Source organism: Tyto alba, unplaced genomic scaffold, assembly GCF_018691265.1.
Source record: "Tyto alba isolate M040663 unplaced genomic scaffold, T.alba_DEE_v4.0 Super-Scaffold_18, whole genome shotgun sequence".
Classification (NCBI taxonomy): domain Eukaryota; kingdom Metazoa; phylum Chordata; class Aves; order Strigiformes; family Tytonidae; genus Tyto; species Tyto alba.
The window spans coordinates 13873158-13898669 of NW_024881280.1; the positions used below are offsets into that span (position 1 = coordinate 13873158).

At 37.3% G+C, this 25512-nt stretch overlaps 1 long non-coding RNA gene across 1 annotated transcript in view; it reads right to left on the minus strand.

Moving 5' to 3' along the window:
* The window catches only part of LOC116959585, a 124470-nt gene that overhangs the window by 13549 nt on the left and 85409 nt on the right, over positions 1-25512 (minus strand). The window contains exon 2 of the long non-coding RNA XR_004405961.2: positions 3047-3155. This is a non-coding gene — a long non-coding RNA (uncharacterized LOC116959585). The remainder of the gene's footprint in view (positions 1-3046; positions 3156-25512) is intronic.

Sequence of the window (25512 nt, forward strand, 5' to 3'; positions counted from 1 at the left end):
GTCATAACAGCTAAGGATTAATCAACCTGCTTTTCCCCAGCTCATTAATTTAGCTACTTTGCTCATATAATCTGTCTATGTGGAATCTGAGAGTCTTTTATTCCTATTGCAAAAGAGCATATAATTTGATCTTTAGTTAAGCATACGTTAAGACTATGACATCTTCACTAGTCTGTAATGGAATACCTCACTCATCACTCTACTTTTTGTTCTTATATTCTTATATTCTTTTTGAGATTTTTCTGCTTTTCTAATATTTCCCTCATAAATTTGGACACTGGAAATACCCACCTTCTTTCCTCTCCTTTTTGTCATCTATTTATACATTTTTGCATCTTCCTTGTTCCTAGATTAGTATTATGCTTATTTCATATTTGTGAAACAATTTTTCCCACCATTGTCCTTTAATTGATTTAGAAGACAATATAGTGAACAAGAAACAAAGTGAAAAAGGTAACATGAATGGTGTTTGTATATGCATACGTTTAAATATATTTAGTTATAACCATGAGCTAAATTCAATGGCTTCTGCTTCTGTCTGGAGATCCTTATAGGCTTGTTTTCTTACAAAGCTGGGCAGGGAGTAAGGATTTCACTTGTAAAATTAATCACTTGCAGAAGAATTTGTATCTGTGAATGTTCAATATTAATAAAACAAAAATCAGAATGGGTGGATGGCTAAAGAAGGAGATGGCAAGCTTGAGAAAACAAAGAACAGAGCATGTCTATGATTTGCGGTAAGCACTGTATACCCAAAGGCCTTGTTTTCCCACTTTAGAGACAAGCAATGTTTAAAAAGTCAATGTCAGTTATTCATTTCCAGTGGCAGGAGAATTTGGTGCCCAGGTAAAAAACACTTTAGACCCTAAATTTCAATTCCCAAATTGGCTATTCAACTGTAGCCTTATAACTACTTTTCAGATTTCACATTCACTGCATTTAGTCAGTGGTCTGATGGTCATAATAGGCTACTGTGCAGTCCTGTGTGAGAAACCATATGCTTTTCCTTGACAAATGCTCTTCCAGTCCTGGATGCTAAACATAAGAATTTTATATGATTGAATTCCAATAAAGGAAATGTCATTTTCCAGTGTTCATACATAGTAACTGTGCTATATCTCTTATCACAGTGGACACCCTTTCATTTTTGGAAAACAGTTTATTCAGGATCTAACTTATGTAGATATAGTCCTTGATTTTAGAAAAACAAGCCAATATATATAATAAGGTGATTAATCTTGCCATTAGCTATTTATGCCAGGCAATAGTAAGAAATACCCATGGCTTCATCTTCACACTCCAGCTTGAGTTTTCAAGCACATGATTTGCTGACATGTTTCAATGTGTTGCAGAATCTTCACAAGTCATTTTTGTACTTGAGATCCTTAAGGTAAAGCCAAAAATAACTTCTTCACTCAGCTTATAGTGATTACTATGCCAGTAGTAAGTGCAATAGCAGAGAGCCCTGAGCAGACTTCATAGCATCTAAGCTGAGCAAAGTGCAGAGAGGGAACTGTAGAAGCAGCATTAGCTCTGTTTTAGTGCAGATTCCTCGGAAATTTAAAGTTCCTTTTCCTACCTAGATTTTTCTAGCTATGATAGCTTTACTGGTAAAGTTTCTTTTACTAGCTATTAAAAATGGGTCTATCTGAAAAGAAAATGTGGACTGACATTTCTGTTTATATAATTTTGGAGAGTGGCCCCTGTCAGTGCTATAGGTCTAATATCAGATGGATCAGAGCTACTGTAAGTGCACGGCAGACATACTCTGACAGTGTGTAGAGGATCCCTATATTGCATGCACATTTGCTGCAGAGTCTCTCTGAACCATCTCCCATGGCATTGCAGAAGCCATCAGTTAATGTCTTACATTCTTTGACAAGGCCAATACTTAGTCTTTGTGGACGGGCACTGGACAAATCAGCTTTTTGTTTCTCAGCATCTGACATAAGACATCTGCAAACAGGGAATCTCTGGCATTGCTCTTACATAGAGGAGATCAGGTATTCCTTCAGGAGGAGATACAAGGAATTTCTCTGATGTCATTCAGTCTGGGGTAAGTCCAGAGAATAACAGTTGGTAAAATTCTATCAAAATGTGAAGAATATTAAGTCTGTTATTCTAAATTTTAATGTATTTGAAAAGTTATCTAAGCCTCTTCCATGTTGCTCCCCCATATCTTATCTGATGTTTATCTAAATATTCAAGCAAGTTGAAAAAAAAATCCAGTTATTAATTTTCTTTGTTTTCCTGTAGTGAATATCAGTGTTTAATTTCTAATTTTCCCAGACTTCACGATAGATTTGCACAATAGCATTCTAAATTAAGAACTTTGTATGAAGTCAGGTTTTACAAATGTTATTTTGTTGGCTAGTCCAGCAGCTGGAAGTGAAGCACATTAAAGTTAATGACTTTCTAAATACATACTGCTTTATTCATTTATTTAAGTTAAGGAGACAGTTGGAAATATTTTGCTGCCATAAATAGAGGAATAATTTAAGACTCCATTATCAATTAAGAATAATACATTTTCCTTGTCAAAGAGTCTGACCTGTGTACTTTGAAGGAGGCATATTGAAGAAGCTGTGTACTAATTAGGCTGATCCTGAAAATCTGGATAATCCTGATTCCCCTTTCATTCTTACCCACTTTACTGTGAGATAACAGTACCACTGGCCTCTTCTGAGTTACACTGCTCTGCCTTGGAGGAATATTAGGGCTGAGGAAATGGGCCACTGGAGGAAAGGTGAGGCGGCTTTTAAAGTTAAAAAGTAGGAAAGGAAAATCTGAGTGTCCCATGTAAGGGAAAAGTAGATTTAAATACGATCAGTAAGGAAGAAGCAGGAGGAGTGCCAGACTATCCTTCTGCCCACCCCTTAGCCAACTACCTAGACTTCTTCAGCTCTCACCCATGCTGCCTGTCTGTCCAATTGCCTTTTGAATACACAACAGTTATGGTTGTCTTGCTCTTGGATAACTTTCAGCCACAGGAGAGCTCAAGCATGTGTGGGAATTCTGTGATTCCAGAGTTTGTCAGAGAACCTACCTTTTTGACACAAAGCCTGGCTCCAACAGGTAAATTCTTACATATGTGCCACGTGCATGCTCACAGTCGTTCTTTCTTCTTCTTTGACTAATCCTTCTTTCCCATATAGCTGTGGAGGAAAAATATTGAAAATATTAATAAAATGTATACTGATATTTTAGCATGTTCAAATATTTTAAATGCTCTCTGAAAATGTTATTTTCAAAAGAAATCACAATGGAAAAATGTTCCTCATGGGACAGAAAATCAGTATTTCATCCAGAAGATCACTGGCAAATGGCAATAGAGTTCAAAAGAACAATTGTGCTAAAATCGAAAACCCAAACCTCTCTTCTGTTTCCCTAAATAGTCCCATTTATCTTATCTATTTACAGGACCGGGGCTAGCATTCACTATGCTGCAAAACAAGGAAAACCCTTGCATTAGTTAGAAACCTCCATACCTACCTTACTGATGGATGTATTTCTCATCTCTCTCTAACAACTCTGAGGTTGGGATACTGGTGAGATTATGTATTTTCATATTTAAACAAACAAAAGATTCTTTTCTAATTTGAATAATGTCAAAAATTTCCTGCCTGTTAAATGCCACAGAAAATTAATATACAACTTAAAGTAGAGCATGTAGTCAGCCTACCCTTGCCTCTTACTTAATTTTCTCCTTCCACCCTTACCCCTATTATGTCCTTCCTCATTCATTTCTTATCACCTTACTCATTACTGTAAAGATTTTCATGTCTTTAACCTTTCACCCTCACCTTTTATTCCTCCTTAAATTTGGGCTGGGACCTTGATTAAAACATATAAGTAGTTTATAATTTCCTCCTCTTCTTTTTTTTTTTTTTTTTTTGTTTAAATTTTCAACATCATGTTGCACCTTTAGAACCACTGCTTTCAATAAAGTTATTCATAAAGCATTATGTGTTTGGATTTGCAGTCACAGTGTTGGCTGCCTCTCTGTCTCAAAAAACATGTGAAGAAGTGGGTCTTAATAAAACTTCTGACTGAAGATTGTAAAGTCTTTGACAAAAGGGCTGTCTCTTACCATGTGTTTGTATGGCTCCTAACAGAATCAGACTCAAAGTCAGGTTAGAACCTTCTTGCTGTTGGCATACTTAGTAATATCAATAATAGCATAAAACTCAACATAATTATTTCAGAAGGCATCTTTTTCTTTTGCTTAGCACATGAGCTGTATACCAAGATTATTTGCATATTTCATCTACCTGCTTCCTGCATAGAAGGAACTTCATGTCCTAGACCATCCAACAGGAAAGCCAAAATAATGAATTTATGGCCATTGATATCATCATTTTCAAAACTTCTTTGCATATTTAAAGCAGATATAAGATGCTATGGTAATAGTGTAAAGAACAGATATGTCTTCTAGCTGCAAAAATTCAGAACCAGGTTTCTAGCTATATTTAAACCTGCAAAGTTGGTCAGACTTAGGGTTTAGTTTAACCATTATATATGCATTACGTATGTCAGCACTGCACCTATGTATAATAACTCTCAATATTTAAATCCACATGTTTCAAAAAGCGTTGTCAGCGGGATAACAAAACATAAAGTTATGAAAGGCCTTTCTGCACTGCTAAGTGTAGGCAGACCTGAGTTCATCTGGCCTGCACTGAGCCCAGGACTGGAAGTCAGAGCATCACAGTGACAAGACACCTGGACCTACAGGACAAGGGCCACCACAAGCCAGGCCTTTGAGCCAGGCTGGCCCTGAACTGCATCTACATTAATAACCCTACCTGAGAGCTAGGACATGTTAGCCTGGGCCCAGCAGCAGGCTTACTCAGGCAGACTGTGTCTGGACTACTACAGTGGTGTGGTTTTAGGATTCTGGATTTCTAGTAGCTTGAGCCCACTGAGGCAGTATCTGTCCCAAGGTAGCCATGACATGCCTTCAGCCACACAGTGACTCAGTGGCAGAACTGGGATTAGAATCTAACAGTCCTGGCTCAGTCATGCGCATAAGTTATTTCTAAAAACTTTCCTCAACATCCATGTCCTCATAGCCAATAAAATAAAATAAACTGTGCTCCCTACCTTCTTAATTCTCATTAATGTGTGCCAACATTATCACTTCAACATGAAAGACATTCTTAAGCAAACAAAATGACTTGAGCTCTAAACTATGCTTTCAGATAGTAGGAGCTACTGTTGTAACCCATGGGCTGGGCATTCAGTTTTCACAGCTTGTAGCAGCCACATAATGAAAGTCATCATCTCTTACTCCCACACTGTAACTGCAGGCCCAGGGCAAAAATAAGACTGCATTTCACTGATCAGAATTTCAGAAATAAAATCCAAATTTACATGCATAGGAAAGCACAATTTCAAGTGTGATATTGCATTTCCTTGTATCACATTCTTGTTCTACAGATCCTCTCTGAAATAATGGCAGCTGTAATATACACCATCCACAGCAACCCACCCCTCTACCACCCTCCATCAACATTTCACCACAGTGGTAAAACAATACAAAGCAAAAAGCCAAACTTTAAAAAAAAATCTGTTTCTTCTGTTTTCCTGTAATTTTCTCAAATTTCCTGATTTATCATTGTCATCTGTCTTGACTCATCAGTTCTCTCCAGGCTGAATAAGCAGAATTGTGATTTTAGCTTTAAAAGCATTACTCTTTTACAAGTGCTTTTTAGGATAAGAAAATATTGCTCTAATTTGTGCACCAAATGGAACTAAAATTAATTAACTAAGCCGCAATTGTATTTTGCTTCCTCTGTTAGCATCCCTGTCACACTTTCATTGCAGTTATCTGTAGCAGTCTTTCAGAAAAATCTTCGAGATACCCTCAGACACAGAGGAATTTGTTAGGTAATGTGATTACAGGAGCATCTCCATGAACATGAAGGCGCAGAGAGACACAACGGCAGATGGGGGAACTCTAATAACCTACTCTAATAACCTAGAAAGAGAGAAGCTGTCACAGCTTCCCATGGAATGGAGGTGACCCTCTGTGAGTCTGTGGGAGAGGTACTCTGGGTCTCCTTTTAGACTGAGTGGGTTTAGTCCAGGGGTAAGGGAGTCATTCTGGAAAGGATATTGTTGAATTGTGCGAGACTCATATTGGCTTATATGTGTATATATTTATTTATTTTATACTAATGGGCTTTCATCCTAAGCACCCAGAGGAAGTGGAGGAGGCCACTGATGCTCTTTGTGTTTGCATGAGTGCTGCGTTTTCTGTCTCTGTTGATCTGTGTGACCACCCATGTATATCTGTATATTTGTATATGTGTTTGTGTTTCTATTGTGAATACATGTTCAGACTCGCTACTGGCTGAACCTGGGAACATGGAGATGTGGCAGCATCACCTCTGTTGGGCTACCAGATTTGGGAGCTCCTAAAAGAATTAATATGATGCCTCTAAGAAACCTTGGAAGTTGCAAAAGAATTACAAGACAATAATTCTCAATTTGGCAGCTTCTTCCAAAATGTTTAGGAGGCCATGAAAATGCAGGTGACGCTACCAAAAGTGTGCTTTTGTAATTCTTATAACATTCAGTTCACAGCCTGAACTGGCTTCCTGGCAGGTAAAACAAAAATCATCTCATTATAGCAGCTTAAGTATGGAATTACTAGTCTGTCAATATGTTTGTGATAGACACCGACACACTCAGAAAACCAAAGCTGAAACACTTCTGTCCATGTCCAGGAGCAAAATTTTAGTTACCTGGAGATACAGGAAATTACATGGATAGCTGAAAAACTACATAAGCAGTGACTAAGTGAAGACTTGGAAACCACTGTTTTGAATTTGATTATTGAATTCTTCTTAAATTCCAATTCCAGTGCCTGAACTTTAGGATTTACTAAAATGTACTGTGACTAAGTACACCACTAAGAATGTCAGATTAAACGTGATAAACTATTGTAAGGGAAAAAACGTGAGAATACTTGACAGTTCCTAAAGCAGAAATTGGTCAAAAGAAGTTGTCAGTCAGCTAGTTAGGTCACTGGAATCTAAATCCTTTCTTGAAACTGGGTGGGCTATGCCTAATACTGTCTTTTGTGTTCTGGTCTGGCATTTCAATGATTTTTACAGTGATACGCAATATATTATTGCAAGTTAGCAGGACTTACTGAAACGGAGAAACACATCCTATTTCCTTCTTTTCTTAGCCTATAGTTTCCTACAGTGTCACTTGGTTTTGCTCAGAAGAAACCAAAATATGCATGGAATTGAAATCTGGAAAAATTTTGTAGACTTGTGGTAGTAGTGGCATTGACTACATGCCATAAAGCTCTTTAATGAGCTTCACCATCTCCATATCAAGTTCTGCAATGAATGCAATTTGATCCCAAAAGAGTCCTTTTCAGAAACCATGTAGCCTTTAAAGGGCCACATATATTAACTCTATTTTGATGAAAAACAAATCTGCTAGATACTAACAGACTTCATCCTGAAGTAGAAGCTGGTATATGGTGTTGTTCTTGGCAAAATAGCCCCAGCCTCCATAGAAGCTGTGATTTTGGATTACCACCCCTTGTCAGTAATAATGAATATAGGGTAATCAAAAATGTTATATGCAGGAAAATATAGTATATGTGGGAGATATGTTATTCTTCTCATGCAAAGCAATGAGGACCAGGTCGCTGTTGCTATAAATCAAAGCAGCACCACTTAAATTTATGGAACTATCCAAAGTTACAGCAAACTGGGTCTTGCAACTGCGATCTGCTTGCTAGAGCTAGAGGTGATTGTGACTGGTAACAGCACATGCTGTACCTGCCATAACAACTTAACTTTCTGAACAAAATTTTTGCTCAATTTTGCTTCCATGATGGCCTCAGCTTTTAGAAAAGGATGAGCAGTCATTAACAATGTTGAAACTAAGTAACATAAATGGAAGGCCCTTATACATTTCAAAGACAGTCTAACAAAGAGTCAGGACTTAAGAGAAAAAGGCAAAAATCACAAATACAAAAGCAGAGGGCAGTTCTAGATTCCCAGCACCAACATTTCAAAGTTCAGAGGCATTCAGGTCTTTTTCAGAGAGAGGTCATTTGCAAAATGTGGCCATGGATTTAGGTATAGATCATGATCTCCACACACTTCCTTTCCTCATAGAGCTTGGAATAGTCTGGTCCAAGCTCAGGGCCACCTTTAGTAGAAACCATCATCTTGAAAAGTTGTATTCTTACAGAAAATATTGTACAAACTGCATTAAGAAAGATTCATATAGAAGTTAGTAATGACAATAAAAATAATATTTTTCAGTTTTCTTGTTTGGGGCATGGGAGAGAGCTGTGTGCACAGTAAGTTTCACTGATCCTTTGGACAACCCATTTATTTCTTTCTGGGACATTTCTTAATCAAAGACCAGATTGTTATTACATGGAATAAGCAGTTGAAAAAAGGTAACTTGCCATCACCATTTTTCAGTTAGGTGTACTGCCTGTACGTATGATCACATGCCTTTAGAGCACTGTAAATAGTTGGTGGTCTGTGATGTGCAGCAAGAGACTCAGTCAAAATATCCCCATGACAATCATTCAGTTGAAGAAGTTCTGTACCCTGATACTGCTCTGGTGGCAAATGATACAGTAACGTGTCACTCCAAAGAGTGTGGTGAGCCAGGATACACCGGTACAGGTATAAGTACACTACTGCAGAAAAGTGCTTGAAGCTGACTGATTCAGGATCCTGACTCCATAGCATGTCTGCTGGTTTTGGCTGGGATAGAGTTAGTTTTCATCATAGTATCTAATATGACCCTATGTTTTGCATTTGTGTTGGAAACAGTGTTGATAACACAGGAATGTTTCAGTTCCTGCTGAGCAGGGCTTGCACTGAGCCAAGGATTTTTCTGCCTCTTACCCCACCCCACCAGCAAGTGGCTGGGGGTGCAAAACGAGTCAGGAGGGGACACAGCTGGGACAGCCGACCCCAACCGACCACAGGGATGTCCCAGACCATATGGCGTCATGCTCAGCATATACAGCTGGGGAAGAAGGAGGAAGGGGGAGACATTTGGGCTGACGGCGTTTGTCTTTCCAAATCACTGTTATGCATGGTGGAGCCCAACTGTCCTGGGGATGGCTGAACGCCTGCCTGACCATGTGGAGTGGTGAATGAACATTTTGCTTTGCTTGGAAATCGTAGCTTTTGCTTTACTTATTAAACTGTCTTTATCTCAAGCCACAAGTTTTCTCACTTTTACCCTTCTAATTCTCTTCCCCACCCCACTGGGGTGGAGTGAGCGAGTGGCTGTGTGGGGCTTAGTTGCTGGCTGGGGTTAAATCACAACACATGCCAGGAGGTGCTATGACACAGCATCAGTGCCCACATTGCCAGTGGCCTTGTGTTCCTTCTTATGAGTCCACTCAGTATCTCATACAGTGACAGAAACTTTTCTAGCCTTGAGTCAGTCAATGGAGTTGGTCTTAGAGAAAAAGTAGGGATGACTCCTGGGACCTTTCCTACACGTCCTCACAGCAGCTGAGGCAACAAGAATGCCCGTCTGATGAAGGGCAGTAATTGTTGAAATCATCACATCTCTTGAAGACAGACAGAAAAGATCCGACTGTTCCACCAAAATATTTATAGACACCTGCTTGGGGAAATGAAAAATGTCCCCTCCTGAAGCTAAGAACAGGAAAAAAAAAAAAAAAAAAAAAAAACAACAGAAAACGGGTGACAGAAGAGACTCCATCTTCAGATAAATTTGTCAACACAAGACCGTCTGGTGTCCATACAAATAAACATGTGTGTTGCTTGGTCTGTCAGAAATCAGAGTGAGTTATAAATCATACATCACAACACAACTCACCCTTAGTATAAATCTAAAGGCTTGACTGTTGCTGTACTTCAAAAACATTTTTCTGGTGCTTTCTGGGAAAGAAAAGGTTGGCTCATAATCAGACTCTGAGGGAATTAAATCAAATGGCCACATCCTAATGAAATACATTTGAAGCCTATTGCATTTGGAAACATAATTTCCTACATCCTTTTCTAAGAAGAGAGAAACAGTGGTATTCATTCTCTAAAACTTCTCATACATCAAAAACTCTGAAGAAGAACAGACTCTACAAATTTAGTATTTTGCTAATTTTGAACATCCGTCAGTGTAGTTGTATGCACTCAGTATGTGCTTACATAGATACATAATTTCAACAGTGTCTAGTGAATCCAGCTTATGAAGAAATTGTGTACAGTATCTCTGATCTCAGAGACAACAGAAGAGACAAAAAGCAGAGAGGAAATGCGAAAGTTTCCCATAGGAACGTGTGCACTTGTACAACAATGTTCTACCCCATGCTCAGTGAGGTTCCTTCTGCTCTGTTGAAGGGTGAACTTCATAAACACTCTATGCAGTTTTTTTGTCCATCAAACTCAGCAACATTTAATGCTACTGTTTGAAATATAATTTCCTGTAAACAATTTTGCAGTTGCCTTACCATGTATCAAAGTCAGCATTCACATGCAATCTACTCAAAATATTGTGCGGTTGAGAAACTGGTAACATTCTTCTGAAAGTAAAAAACATCTGGTCTGAATAGATAGGCCAGCAGCTGCAGTAAAATAAATGCAATTTTTTCCCATTAACAAAGGAATCAAGACTCTCCTTAAGGTACATCCATTTTCTCTTGTTCCTAGATCTAAGTTTAACTTCTCTTAATATAGAAAAGCTTTCTTGGCAGTACTGCTGTCATGGAAAATAAAACTTAAAAAAAAGAAAAATCGTATAACTACACGGACAGAGTAGGATCCTAGAGGGCTGGCTTGTTAAATACATAGTGATTTAAGCTAAACTTTTTGACTTTGCAATTCATGACAGGTATCTTCATACCATCAGATACAGTTCAGAGGTTTTCTATGAAGTTCTTTACTCTCTCTGCCATTAGTTTCTCCTTCTCAGACCAGTCTTAAGTATGATGGACAATTGTCCCAGCTGCATTACAAAAGGAAGATCTCACAGTCAAGTTGTCTTTCCTCTGAACCAAGTTCTTTGGAGGCTTTTCAATTCTAAAAAGGGACAATTATGGTATAGGACTCTCACAGTTTGGAGTTCAGTTACAGTCTCAGGCCAGCCATGCACTGTAGACACAGGCTAAGCCAGAATACTGGTTGGGATGTAGGGATGTTGCAAATCCTCTTTTCATCTACAGCTGAATATCTAATTCTAAGCCTAGATGTCTACATTTTCTTCTCCCGTTGGTGTAATTAGGTCTTGTTCTTCCACAAACTAGCTTGTGCCCCCAATTCAGCAAGCATATGTTGGTATAAATTAACAGCAACTCTACTGCAGGCAAACATGAGCAGTATGAAAGCCTTCATATAATACGGTCTCACTTTTTCTCCTCCTTCCTATATAACATCCCCTAGTTTCTTTTCCCTCAGATACAGATTAGTACAAACAAAGCAAGTTTGAATGGATAGTGGCCATTACTCCCTGGAAATTAATCTTCCTTCCTTCGAGCCAACCAAATGGAAAATCTCACCCTAGGGGAGTCAGATCAAAGAAAATAATTGTTCACGCCAAATACTGTTTACTCAAACTTTAGATACCGGTCTATAAGATAAACAAGAACAGAATTTGCCTTTTAGACACACAGTTTTAAATACTCCAGGTAGCTTAGCTCATAGCAGCAACTCTTCAAGAAAAAACAGAATTAATGTTTCTCAAAGACCAAAAAAAGGAATCACATCTGAATCTGGAACCTAACTGAATGAAATGAAAATATGCAAATAATGGGACTGCAGGTAAGATACCAAAATCTGTCAGAGCAATGATGAAAGTGAATTCAAAAAAGTATCAAGTGTTAAACCAAAAGGATGAAACAGGGAGAAATTTTAGCTCTGAAACAAAACATCTATGGGTACCTATCAAAACTGTTACCAATCCTCATGAATCCAATGACAGGCAAGTAGACTGCCTCTGAAGATGAGCACCTTTGGAGCCTTTCTTGAGAAGGATGTAAGTGAAACGACAGTTCAGAGATGGTTTAAAATGGCTGCAGATTCCTATCCTGCTATACAATTGAGTTTTTGTTGGGTTCTTTTAAACTCTACCATTTACACAGAATATTGCTTTCAGTGCCAAACTTCAGGTAGGAACAGTGCAGCCCCAGCAAAAACAGTACAAAGAAGGAAGTTCTTCCTAGTCCTAAAGCCTGCAGCTGACACTGCTGCCACTTGGAGAGATGGGCTGACGTCCCAGTGGCAGGGGCAAGGGCTGGGGGCATAAACGGGAAGCAATGTCACTTATAAAGAGCCTCACAGGAGGGTGTCCGTAATTAGTGGAGCTGTAAGAATTGCACTTGAAACTATTTACACTGGTAAGGCTGCTCTATGACAGATAAATCCCATTCTCTGGCTTCATGCCACAAATACATAAACTGCCCTGGATGATTCCCTCTCTTTTAGATCAGTAGTTCCCATATCCCTCTCAGCTTTGGGACCATTATTGATACTTCTTCCATGCTAATTTTGTCCCAAAAGCTCCTAAGGATTTTGTCTTCTCATCTGGAAGGAATGATTACTCCTGCCTCCAGAATCTCATCACTTTTTTCACAGCAAAGGCAGGTCTGGCTGAGGGACTCTCTTGAAGTTTTTTAGTGGTTTTTTTTTTTCCTTATACTTCTTCTATCTTTACCTCTGTCCTGCTGCCTTGCTTTCCTTTCATAGAAATCCTAATGGAGATTCTGACATTAATTTTACACACATCCCTTTTTCTTCTTTCTTGGCATCTCTCATTTTTGGAGCCTGTTGCACCCAGTGCCCGTTTTGGACTTTTCCTCTCCCACTCTCCTAACACTATCCCTGCTGTCTTCCGACACATTCCTTTTCCCTTTACTTTATTCTAGATGACTCAAGCCCTCTCTATGCTCATGCAACCAAAACCTTTTGCATATTTTTGTTGATTTACAGGGGCCACCTCAGGTCACTACCTCTTATGCCCATAAAAACATTTCTTTTTCTTGCACCCCCATTTTGAGTGTAGGTCTCCACACGTCCCCTGAGGGCCACCTGAGTGTGTGGAGAGGTCCAAACTGCCAGAAGAGATCCCAGAAAAACTCTCTCTCCTGGGTTCAAGTCTCTGGCAAATACCTCACTGTATTTCTGAAGTTTAGTTTTTACATGGAATTTATAATAACAGGAAAGAGAAATATACAGTCTTTCAGTACTTGGAATGGCAATATGTCATGTGGCTAGGAAAGGTATGTCTGGGAGTATCATATAGCTGTTACTCAACCTAGAGACAGAGGAGCTTTGTGTGGCGTGCTGAGGCTTCTTGAGCAAGTCAGACCAAAATACAGACACATGGTTGAGGCTGTTCTGGCTTAGACTGACACAGACAAGTTTCACACCCAAGAATAAGTAATTATTATTTTTTTTTTATGACAACAAAATTTTGTGCAGGTAAAAAATTAAGTACCAATATTAGACCCATCTGACTCCATGTTCAGTGCAGGCCAAGCTCTCACTCCCTGCAATCCTCATTCAAGCAAGGACCAGGATAGATTTTTATCAAAGCAAACTAAAGAGGAGATTTATGGCTCGTACTCAGGCAAGCAGAGGTCAGCTGCACTCTCTCTGGAGACCTCACGAGGGAGGAGCTTGCTTCTTTATCCTGGAAATATGCCATTCCGAATTACTCAAGATAATTCCAAGTTTTATTAGCTTTCTAGTTATGAATAATTAGGTAAAAAAGATATAACCGCTTGTATTTCCAGCAGTAACACAGGAATAAAGATATTGTGAACAACCAAAAATGTTTGTTTACTAAAACTTTCTAATACTTCAGCTTTCAATGTTCTAAAAGCTAAAAAAAAGGAAGTGGAGTTTTCTCTTAGATTATCAATAACAGTGAAACACCCTAAATTGCAGAGGTCCATTTGGAGAAGGATACTAAAAGGTTTGTCCATGCAGAAAGAAATAAAGAGAAACAAGAGGGTTGGGGGAGTAGGAGGTATCTGTGAATACCAGCATGTTTAATAAAATGCATTCAATAATGTAATTGAAAGGGAACAGATGGGAATATCTCAATTATAAAGATTAACATAGGACTTCCTATAAAATTGTCTCAGAAGTTAGACATGTACAAAGCCAACTTGGCAATAGTGTGCTTACTTGGTGAAATTTATGGTCAGAAAACAGCACTCTAAAGGAAGGAAATTGGCCAGTTTCTTCTTTCCATCCAGTACAGAAAAGTCCAACAAGTCATCAGTGGCATAGGTCCCTCTGATGTATATTTAGGTGAAAACATCATTTACAATTGGATATACAAGCAGCATATAAAACATATTTCTGGCAGCATAAAACATAGTGTCTTACAGCAACTGCATGTAAGTCAAAGAGTTTGAGAAAGAGATCTTCATGATGATAAGAATGGACCCCATACAGTAACCAGTAACAGTCATTTCGTGTTGCACATGGTGAAGCTAAACCAAAAAAATGTACCATGCACATTGAAATTGCATATTAGGCAAAAAAGCCACCCCAAATTCACGCCAATTTATAATATCAACTTCATTTTACTATTGGCACCACTACAGACTACTTTACACTGTAAAAATCCATACTGATTTTTCTGCTATGTGGTAATGTAGAATAACTACAAATGGAAAAGCAACTGAAGATAATGCAGTTCAGAAGGTTCAAAAATTGCCTTTCAGAAACAGCATTCAGGAATTCTCTGAATTCAAGCTCTACTCCAGCACAAAGAAATGTTTACCAATCCATCTGCTAAACAATCAGGACAGTGTATGCAATAACATTTACCGAGCACAACAGCAAATGAGCTAAGCAACCCCCTACTCGCCCTCCCTTAAGAAAGTCATAGTTTCTTTATATTGTCAATGCGTATGTAGCTCTCAGTTCATAAAATGTATTTCCTTTTTTTTCTTCTTCTCAGTGCACTGAGTTACCTTGCCACTCATTCTACCCTTTCAGAGATGTGCATCCAAACTCAGGATGTACCATGACTCCTGTTACCATATCCAATTATTCCTCCATTCACCAAGAAGAAATTAACAACCCCATTAAATCCATTTTCTGAGATAATCTAGAAACCACTGGAGGAGTTGCAAATAGGATCTATACTGCACACAACTACAGGAACCCGTAAAGAGTAAACAAAGATACCTAAATAAAAGAAAAATCCACTAAGACCTGGTTGATTTGAAATATTCACAAGAACAGATTTTCTCTTTCTTCTCGTCCAGAAATTCTCTATTTTAGCCAAGTCTTGCACTATTCTACATTCTTTCAAAATTCGTCCTCTGCTGTCATTGCTGCAGAACCACCAAACTGGTTCAAAGATAATAGTGACCTTGTGAGCATAGATACATGAAAAGAAATTTGACTGCAATCATCCATTAATTTGATAGTGGGCAATCAGCAATATTACATATAACAATTCTTAACCATAAGATAAAGGCTCTGAGCAAGGACCTGGGAAGTCAATATTCTAATATCTTGTGCATAAGCATTTGGTATTCTTTAGCTGGACACGGCGTACAAATTGTTTTTTCTAAGATATACTTCACTTTTGTTATTATTGAATCCATATTTCCCGCTGTTACCATGTTGCTAATAAATTATCCTCTGCTATCTATTTTTTCTAGAATGAACTCAAGATAATGCTTAAATCACATGAAGATGCATTCCAAGAGGAATGTAATCCATTACTTAGCTGTAAGTGTATCTAAATATTTTCAGCAAAAATAGTTTTATTATGGAGTAAAAATGTCGTACCATATGAAAAGCCTATGAACATCTTTAATCTAATTCCTGTGAAAAAATTGTTCTCATAACCATTGCAGTTTCCTGTAGACTCAAAGTTCTGTCTAGATAGTCTTCCATTTATGTAAATTCATAATTATCTCTGTACTGACTTCCTCTTGGCTCCCACAATAGCTCTAATTCAGACTATGGCAATGTAACATTTTTAAAGGCTGAAGAAGGTACTGCTGGTACAGAGAGTGGATCTGAACCCCAATCCTGGCTGTTCCTGTGTCCCATGTTTAGAACAACATCCTCCAATTAAAGTTTTTTAGACAAACTCAAAAATTCCAACTGGGAGATGAAACCAAATCCTTTTGAGCCAAAGATATGCATTTACTGGCTTCACAAAACATGAAACTTTGCTTATTTTTTACCACTTCTTTTAAATTCTGTGTACATACGTACCCACAGACATATTTTAAAGCAATACTTATTCTTACTCTCTAGGCACACCTGATAAAAATAAATAAATAAATAAAACCCACGTGGACTACAGAAACCTTTTTAATCTACTACTCTGACACAGCTTAAATACTGCGTAAGCTTTTAGAAATACTTATTTAGGGAACCTGAAGCACATATGGCAGAGCTGTCTGCAGGGCATGTATTTTGTTTTCATAGCAATTTCCAAGTTTTCAACATTTTTAGTTTTTGTAGGAAATATTGCCAGAAAGGAATTGGGTGTCAAGAGCCAAACCTTCCCATTCAAAAGGTATCTTGGTGACTAGGTGTTGAAACTATGGGTCTGAGAGTCAGAATATAATTTGTCATCCCAGAGTATTCTGAAACAGGTAGAAGACAACCTGAATAGGATCTGTCATCATTCCAGCCCAATTCTCTAACTACTGCTCCACTGAAAGGAACTGAAAACTTTTCCCGAAGAAAGGCTTATTTACTCTAGAAGAATCTTAGCCAAAAGTATCCTGAACAATGGCAAAAGGAAGCACTTAGGAAAGTCAGGGCATTAACTAACAATTCTGTGTAAGAGCAAAAGTCTGTCCAGTCCTGTCTCTTCCAAAAGTCCATAGCAGAAAGTAAAGGAAATGAATAAAAAAAACCAAAGAATGTATAGAATCATATACCTAACTTCATATACCTAACTATCATATACATAACTTCCACCTTTCAGTTAAAAAAAAAAAAATAAGAAAAAAATCAAAAAAGCTCAAACATTTTAAAGTTCTTTTTGTAGAAAGGTCTACTGATAAATCTTTTGACCTACTGCAGACATCTGCAACAGTTCAAGGATTAAATTTATTTCTGCTTCCAGGAAAAATACCATCAAGTTTCAAAGAAAGGGACAACAGCACAGTTCAGACTTCTTAACACTCTTAATTGGGACTCAAGCATGAATACTGAGTTCTTTTCAGCAGGACAGGGTATAGATTTTCCAAGGTCTGGATCAGAATTCCCATCTGCAAGTACCAAATTCATGAGACTAACTTCTGTCACAATTACATCAGTGTAACTCTGCTGTAACTACAATGAGAGCACATCAGGTTGTTATCATTGCTATTTATCCCTAGCTAGTCTCATTTACACAGAAGAGTGACTATCGCTAAATCCTGTGGCCCTCAGCTCTGCTGTGAGCTGCTCAGCTACAGCCAGTATCTGGCTTCATTGCTACTGCATTTCCTGGCTCCTTCTCCCCACAGCTTCAGCTCTGCAGATCAGTGTGTGCAGAGTGAAATGTTGTTATTAAGTCATAATTTCAAAACAGTGTTTTCCCAGCTCATCCACCCTTAACACTTTGGTCAAGACTCTCATCTAGAAAAAGATTAGATCTTCTCTAGCCTTGTGAAAATGACAGAATAAATAGGTCTTCCACATTACTCTGTTTTACTCTTTTTGATATTAGTGTATTGCAATTTTAACTGATTATGCTGAGTCTTACTTATGCCTGTAGTTAAATTTGGCCCATGACCTGAAAAATCACAAGAATCAAACTTCAAGGCTGCTGGTTTTCATCAACTCCTTTTTTTTTTGACTAGCTAAACCTTCAGAGAATCTGAACTATAACCGCATTTTTCAAAGACAGCTCCCTGCTACCAGTCATTCCAAGGTTCATTGTGTAGGTTTCAAAGCTTTCCAACTGCAGCATTCCTCATTTAAATTTCACCTGTGATAACATGCAGCAACCGGAGGAAACTCCCAATAATTTCTGAAGGCATGTTAAATATCTGGAAGTTAGCCACTAGCTAAAAAAATCAGAAACTAACTTCAAAGGCAGCAAAAGAATTATTACCAGATTTCTCTGGAGTAGCACAAAAATAATGTGTCATTCTTGCAGAGAGCTGATCCTAAGTACCTTAAATCAGTGGAGTGAATACCACTGGCTGTAGACCAGCCACCTACAGTGCAGCCAAAATTACTGAAATTGTGTACCAAAACCAATCTCCTTCACAAGTAACATCGGTTATTTGATAATGAGATGAAGCATAATGGCATCTGTCATGCAGGAGGCCTTAAACACTAGCTTATCTCATCGTTAATGTATTTATTTATTTGCAAATATATTTAACTCTGACAAATGAATATGCAGATGAGGTATATAAAGCCTGCAATTAACATTTGTACTTATAAGCTTTTGTACAGATTTTAGAGGATCATTTTTGTAGGCTCCAGAAAATATATTTGCCCTCAGGTGCATTAACATCCAACTAGAGACTTTACAAAAATAATCCAGTAGACCACCAAGAACTAGTTACTTATGAAGAAGTCTCTCAAAGTCAAAACAATAAGATTTTTGTCGTATTTGGCTTCATGATCTCAAAAGACGGGAGAATCCCAGGCTTGGGATTCTATTGGATTCTATCAGATGGATGATAAAACCAATAAAATTAAAATCTAAATGTCTCCATAGTTTATGGAGTATCTTCTCAGAACCCTATCACATTCATTAGATACTTATCAGCCAAGAATGAAACAAGGTCTGAGAGCCTCCTCTGTGATGGTTCTGCAAAATCTCAGTAGCTTCACATGTTTGCATTCACTAAGGAACAATAAGTGCTCACTCGCCCCCCCCCAAATAAAAGCTTCATGACTTGAGTTACTGTTTTGTTTTCTTTCCTAGTGAACAAAAACCTGTCGTGCTTTGTCTGCCTTTCCCAGCTAACTTCAGTTTGGACATCTGAAAAGAAAATGAGTCAATGGAATTTATTGGACAAAACCCAATAAATCTTAGTAAAATACAATTGCTCAGTTTTCAAAAATATATTCCAAGAAAATGAGCAATAAACAGAGTGGTAAACATAGCTGAGGCAGTGAGTGATCTGTCTGAAGAATGTTTATCCTTGTAGCAAAGAAAGAATAGTTATGCGTGATGAGAAACATTACTGGAGATACTTATGTATACCTTTTTTAACAGGTATTCTATAAGATAAATAACTTTTTAGTATTTTTCACTCCTTAGTTTACTCTTCAGTTATCCTCATATCATCAAGTACCTGTTAAATAATATTGCTTGCAATGCCAACCGAAACAGTGGCTCTTGGCTCCAAAGAACTCTAAAGAATTTATAAACTGTTTTTCCTCCTATCCTTGGAGCTACTGCCAGTAGGAGCCAAATCCAGACATTTGCAACTCAACACCAGGAATGACAAACTAATCTCATCAGTGTTGTCAAGACCTAAGCCAATGACCTCAGGCATAGGACATCTGACAGATGCTGAGCCACAATAGCTAATTCTATTTCATTTTATATAAAAAGCATTTTAGATTATTTTCTTACGTATTGCTACACTGAGATACAACTCAAAAGACGCAGTGAATATTTTCAGTCCAGAACTAAGATTCCAGTCCCTACAAAGCCTCTGGGAAGCATCATAGTTCAAACAAAAAGGTGGTAGGTAAGTCTTCAGAAATGCAGAGATTTTCTTCAGATAACCAGTATCTGAAAGTTGAGATGCTGATGTAATCTACAAATGCACTCTCTGAATCTCTCAATTCTGGACGCCATTACGAAATATCATACCTTTGTGGAAATTTTTTCTACGGAGGCTAAGAACTTCATAGGAGCCATGTTTCCTGTAATATATCAGTGCTTCTGCTTCTGGACAGAAACAAGAAATATCACAGTAAAATGAAACATGAAAGTCAAAGAACAAATCTCCAAATCCTTGCAAACCTTGTTTATGGTTCAAGTCACTTTGATCTAACTGCCCAATTGTGATTAAAAGGGTTCATATATTTCTACCTAAAACACAGAAGGCAGATGTGCTCTCAGATATACTGCTTTCTAGATCATGTAAAGCAGAAGGAAAAGCTCAGATCAATCACTGTGGAAGCAAAACAATACTTCCTTCTAGCAATGGTGCTGTCTGGAAGAGATTTATGTTGTGAGTTTCAGACTTATGAACCGAACTCCTGGACCTGCTCAAATTAAAGGTATAACTCTTACTGACTTTAACAAAGCTAGCATTTTATCTACAGAGAGGTGAGAAAGAGCTGGAGGACCTGATAGGAGGAACCGGCCAGGCTGTCAACCTACCTAGCAGGTGTCTATTCCATGTCTTAAATATGTCTGTGGATCCTTGTTGCTTATTGAAAGAAAGGTGGCAGTGGCCTTCTTATCTCTAAAGGAAGTTAATTTGCAGTTTGGAAAATGGTAGCTATATCTAGAATCATGTTTCTGATTTTAAAAACCATGGCTTGCCCAATCATATAGCAAACGAGAATCCTTCCACAGTGGCCACAATACACAAAAGAGAAAATTAAATTAAATTACTTGGTAATCATGTCCAGTTGGGGACCCATCAAGAATAGCTAGAACCCAAGACTCATTTTATACTTCAGAGTAACTTTTGGAATAGCCTGAAATGGGAACTAACAAAAGCACACACTAGAGACTATTATATGTTGAAAATTACTTTACGTGGTACACACCATTCTTGCTCAAATACTGTTCAGGCATTAAAGGCAACACCTTTCATAAAAGCTAACAAAAAGCATGGGAGAAGAGGACAAAAGTTACAATTATGTACATATATGTAAAGGATAGTGCACGCAAATGAGTGACACCTTCCACAGAGTTCTCAATAAGTCATATGCTGAATATTTTAGAAATAGATTACTTACAAGACTTTAACATAGGATAGTGGCATTATATATGACAACATGTACAGAAGAGCACAAAAGATACTGTTACTCATTCCATGTTGCAGTCATCAAGACACAGCAGAAAGAGCAGAGAATTAGTGGTAGCCAATGAACAGAAGAGGTTCAGAATGGAAATTTCTTTTTATTTATACCCATTTGCTTATCAGATAAGCATACATCAAAAATTCCTTTTAAACTTTTAATCACAGTTTTCACTTTCAGTTTTAAAGACTTAATATTAATTTTTGATTACTCTAACTTCAGTTTTACAGCCATGTGACTTTAATTATTCCAAAATGAAGCCTCATGTCTCCTGAAATACTTGCACAAGAGAGAATAAAATGTGCCCTTAAGTAATCTCTAGCTTCCACTGCAGAGGCAAAGGATGAAAATTCCTGGATATATTTATAACTGGAGACCATGTGTCATGCAGCAGGGGAAAAAATAGAACCTGTGTGCCATAGGGAATCCTGACATGTCTTATCTTAGCTCTGGATGGCTGTGACCAAGATTATAGTTACTAGCAAGTAAACTGAGAATGTCTGAAGAAACAATAAATTCTCTTGTCTAATGTAAAGTAAAACTTCTTCTTCATTGCCTCTCTGGATCCCTTGAATGTTTCAGTAGACACAATCTAGTGTAATCTAGTAGTAATTTCAGTGAAAATCCTATTTTAATTTGAAAGAAGGGTATTTTCTTATCTTAGAATCACAGAATCATAGAATGGTTTGGGTTGAAATAGACCTTTAAAGATCATCTAGCCCAACCCCCATGCCATGGGCATGAGCATGGGTACACTCTTTCCATTATCCATTTTACTTATTTTTTAAATATATTACTGTATCTACTCTTGAAAGTAAACAACTGTAAATTTAATTGTAAATTCTAAGGGTGGGGAGCTAAACTTAACACATTAGATATAGTGGCCAAACAAAAGGTTCCAGCAAATAATGTCCCTTGCCCAGAAAATGTACAGAATTAATTTGGAAAATATAGCAAAGTTTCATTTACTATCATGTCTTGATATCTGGTTTGTATAACATAATGTTCATGATACTTCTGTAGATCTCAAAGGAGGCTAAATACGTGACTTTCCTTGCAAATTCTTGTCTAAGAAATAGTTATCTAAATATAATAAATAATTGCAATTGTAGATTCCATAGTGATAAAGTATAGCACATATCATTCCACATTCCAGATATGCAGCCTTTGTTGAAGACTCATGCAGGATTGTTTCAGTCTTCAAGTCTAATTGTGACATTTATGGGGGAACACACAGAAATTTTAAGCATGTAATCTAGGTATATGAATTACAGATCCCTGGAGAGGCGGATTGGCAATGGAATCACTAGACCTCTGAAGAATGGGAAACTTCTGAAGTTTCCATTGAATACAGCAATTTACAAAATGGTTAGTATAATTTTACACTCATATACAGATATCCAAGTAAAACTTCCAGCACAAAAATAATCAAGGTACCAATCATCATAGCTTTTGCCTAAGTTAGGCAAAGCTTTTTATTTTGCAGCCAAGCAATAAATCCTAATACCTTATTGCCTGAGTTATCATCTTGATAGAGGCTTGTTTTAATCACTTGAGAATAATTCCTTTACAACACAAATTCATCGTGTTATATAGTCATACATGTAGCACAGAAGTATTTTTATCACACTTTTACATATATAAATGTATTGCAAATTAGCATATTTAAATCAAGATTTTATTTTCTAAACATTAAATATTTAATTTTCAATTATTTTTTATGTAAGTTGAATATTTACTTTAAAAGATTTACTAAAGGATATGAATATTCATTTCCTGAGTCAGTATTTCTATTATTACAAAGCCAATGATATCTTTTGTTAAAAACTTTACCTGAAATATTGCCCAATGTTAACCATTTGCAATGCACAATAGCAAGAATTCTTACTATTCAAGAACAATGCTACATATTCTTGAGCACCATCTACTCTCACCTATTAAATACTTGCAGACTTCAAAGCAATTCTAATTGTAGCACAATTCCTTACTTAGAAAAGTAAACTGTCAGGTTTATACATCAAAGAATGAATTATTTGAATTGTCAGTACAGCCGAGCTACACAAGAATTACATTGTGCACCTGAGTCCTTGAACTTAAGTCATGCTGGGAATTAGTGTAAACAAAAGGCAAGCTTGGAGACAGCCAGGATGAGTGATAAAGCTCCAAAATATGGAGACATGTTTATTTTGTATTTAGTCACAGTGTTTATTTCTTTGTGTTTTGTTAGTTGCTTGAGAAACATCAGAAATACCTTTACAACACCATATCCAGTGAAAATGAGTTGGCATGTGGTAAGAAGGAATTTTTTCTTTGTTTTATTAGTTGCTTGACTTATGTCACAAACAAGTCAACAATGCCAACTTCAATGAGAAACATTTGGTGTGCGGTAAGAAGAGATTCTTGCTATGTGACCTCTGAGGGAATTGTGTTAGATGGGTTGGCTTATGGTGATATAACTTACTAATGCTACAGCTACTTACAATAGCTGGTTTTCTTTTAAAGATGATGTTCATTTTAACAGTTTCTAAACCAACATGATTAATTGGGTATCTACTTTATGCAATCCCTCCAACTAAAGTACAAAAATTAAATGGAAATTTTTAGTTTGGAGTTTTTTCACTAAAGTGAAACTCATCCACTACCATCTTTTCATCATGACATATATATTAAAAAAAAATAAAAAACAAAACAAAACAAAACACAAAAAATACCCACAACCCCACATAAGTTCCAATAGCAATATAAGACAAGGATGCATGCCAGTGAGATCAAGTCAGACACCTGGAAGGCTGAAATTCCATCTGTAATTAAAGCATGACTTGGGATGATAAAGCAACTGCCAGATACTGAAATTACCTACCGATTCATAGGTCGTATTTTGTGCAAGGACTTGCCTAGTAAATTCTCTCCCACTAGTCCAGCAATGACTGCAGTCACTTTCACCAAACATGCTATTCCTCAAAAAAAACATCAAGTGCAGAACAAAATTCAGGGACAGGCTTGCAAAAAAACCCCAGAAACAATCTTAAGGCAATGTGAAAACTGAATTCGGTAGCAGGACCCTGCACCAGAGACTAGTACAAAGTTATTATTGGCTTCAGAATTTCTGATGCAGACTACTATCTTGAGCATTCTATAGGTTTACAGCATGTAGATTTGATATACTTTCTCCATGTATTTTCCCAAAACTTCTGTGTTTATTAAAAAAAAAAATATTAAGAACAACTCAACATGTAGCTCAGTGAAACAGGTTTCTAGGATAACAACTGCATTGCACTTAGCCCCAAAAGCACCCTTGCAACCCTAATCTTCCTGAAGTAATACTAGGCAGTGAAAGTAAGCCACTACAGACAAAAATCAACTTTTTATCAAACTTTTCAAAATCACAATTGGTTTGATCCAAAAAGAATAGATACGCACATCGACTATTTGGATACGAGTAGAACACAGTTTCAAATATACTAAAATGCCATGGATGTCGGTTCCCAGTGCAGGATTTCAGCACACAGTTTGAGGGCCACACATTGCTCTAAAGAAGTAAAACAAATACTCAAACATGTCTAATATTGGAAACTCAGCTAAGCAATGTAACTGAATGTAAATATTCAGGATGCAGAACAAAACCACGATTCAGCCCTCTAAAACAGGTGTTGCTTACACAATGTCCTCACAGTCTGTATCAAATGGAAAAACTGAACCCAGATCCTTTCCTGAAGAAAGATTCAGGACAAGGTGATTGAAAAGCTGCTTCTTGACCAAAACATAAGTGATGCATTTCATGTTCCCACAATTAGTGAATGTTAACAAACACAATTTCCTCAGAATACTTTAAAAGCACGTATAGTGTTTTAAATATGCATATAAAATAAACAAAAGGACTAATTATTTGTTTATATTTACCTGAGATTTGCTACATTTTAGCACTGTGTTTGTTTAAAAAAGTATTAATAGTGTATAAGTAACTTAGGTGTACGACACAAGACATCTAAGAGCAAGAGCAATAGTCTTACCAATGTATCTGTTGATCCTATTCTAGTCTCACTGATTTGACTGGAAAGTTTTGAACTACCTTGAAATCCCCAAGGGTTCTCAATTTGTTTACCTTAACATGGGAACTTGACTAGAGTGCATTTGCATATCCAGCAGAGAAATCACTGAGGATAGAAGATTATTTCTTCCCACCAGAGAACATAAGTACCTGTGCTGCCTTCAAAGTGAAGAAATTTACTCTGGGTTTTCCAGCAGCAGCAAGCAATTGTCATCTAAATAATTGTTTCCTCTGACCTCAACTCTTCATTCCTAACTGCATGAGAATTGCCAAGGAAGAAAAAACATAAAGGTAACATTTGTATTTGTCAATCCCTTTACGAGAACCAGTACTTAAGAAGGCAGTTTAATGCAATATGACTATTTCAGTGCAAAATTGCATCTCAGTTACAAGAAACAATTCAGGAAAATAGGAATGCTTTTCAAAAGGAGGAAGAAGAAGAGAAAGGTTGAACAGTGATGGATCAATTTTGTCTGAGCTGGGAGATGGGCTATATGTTCAGGAAAACAAGACCAG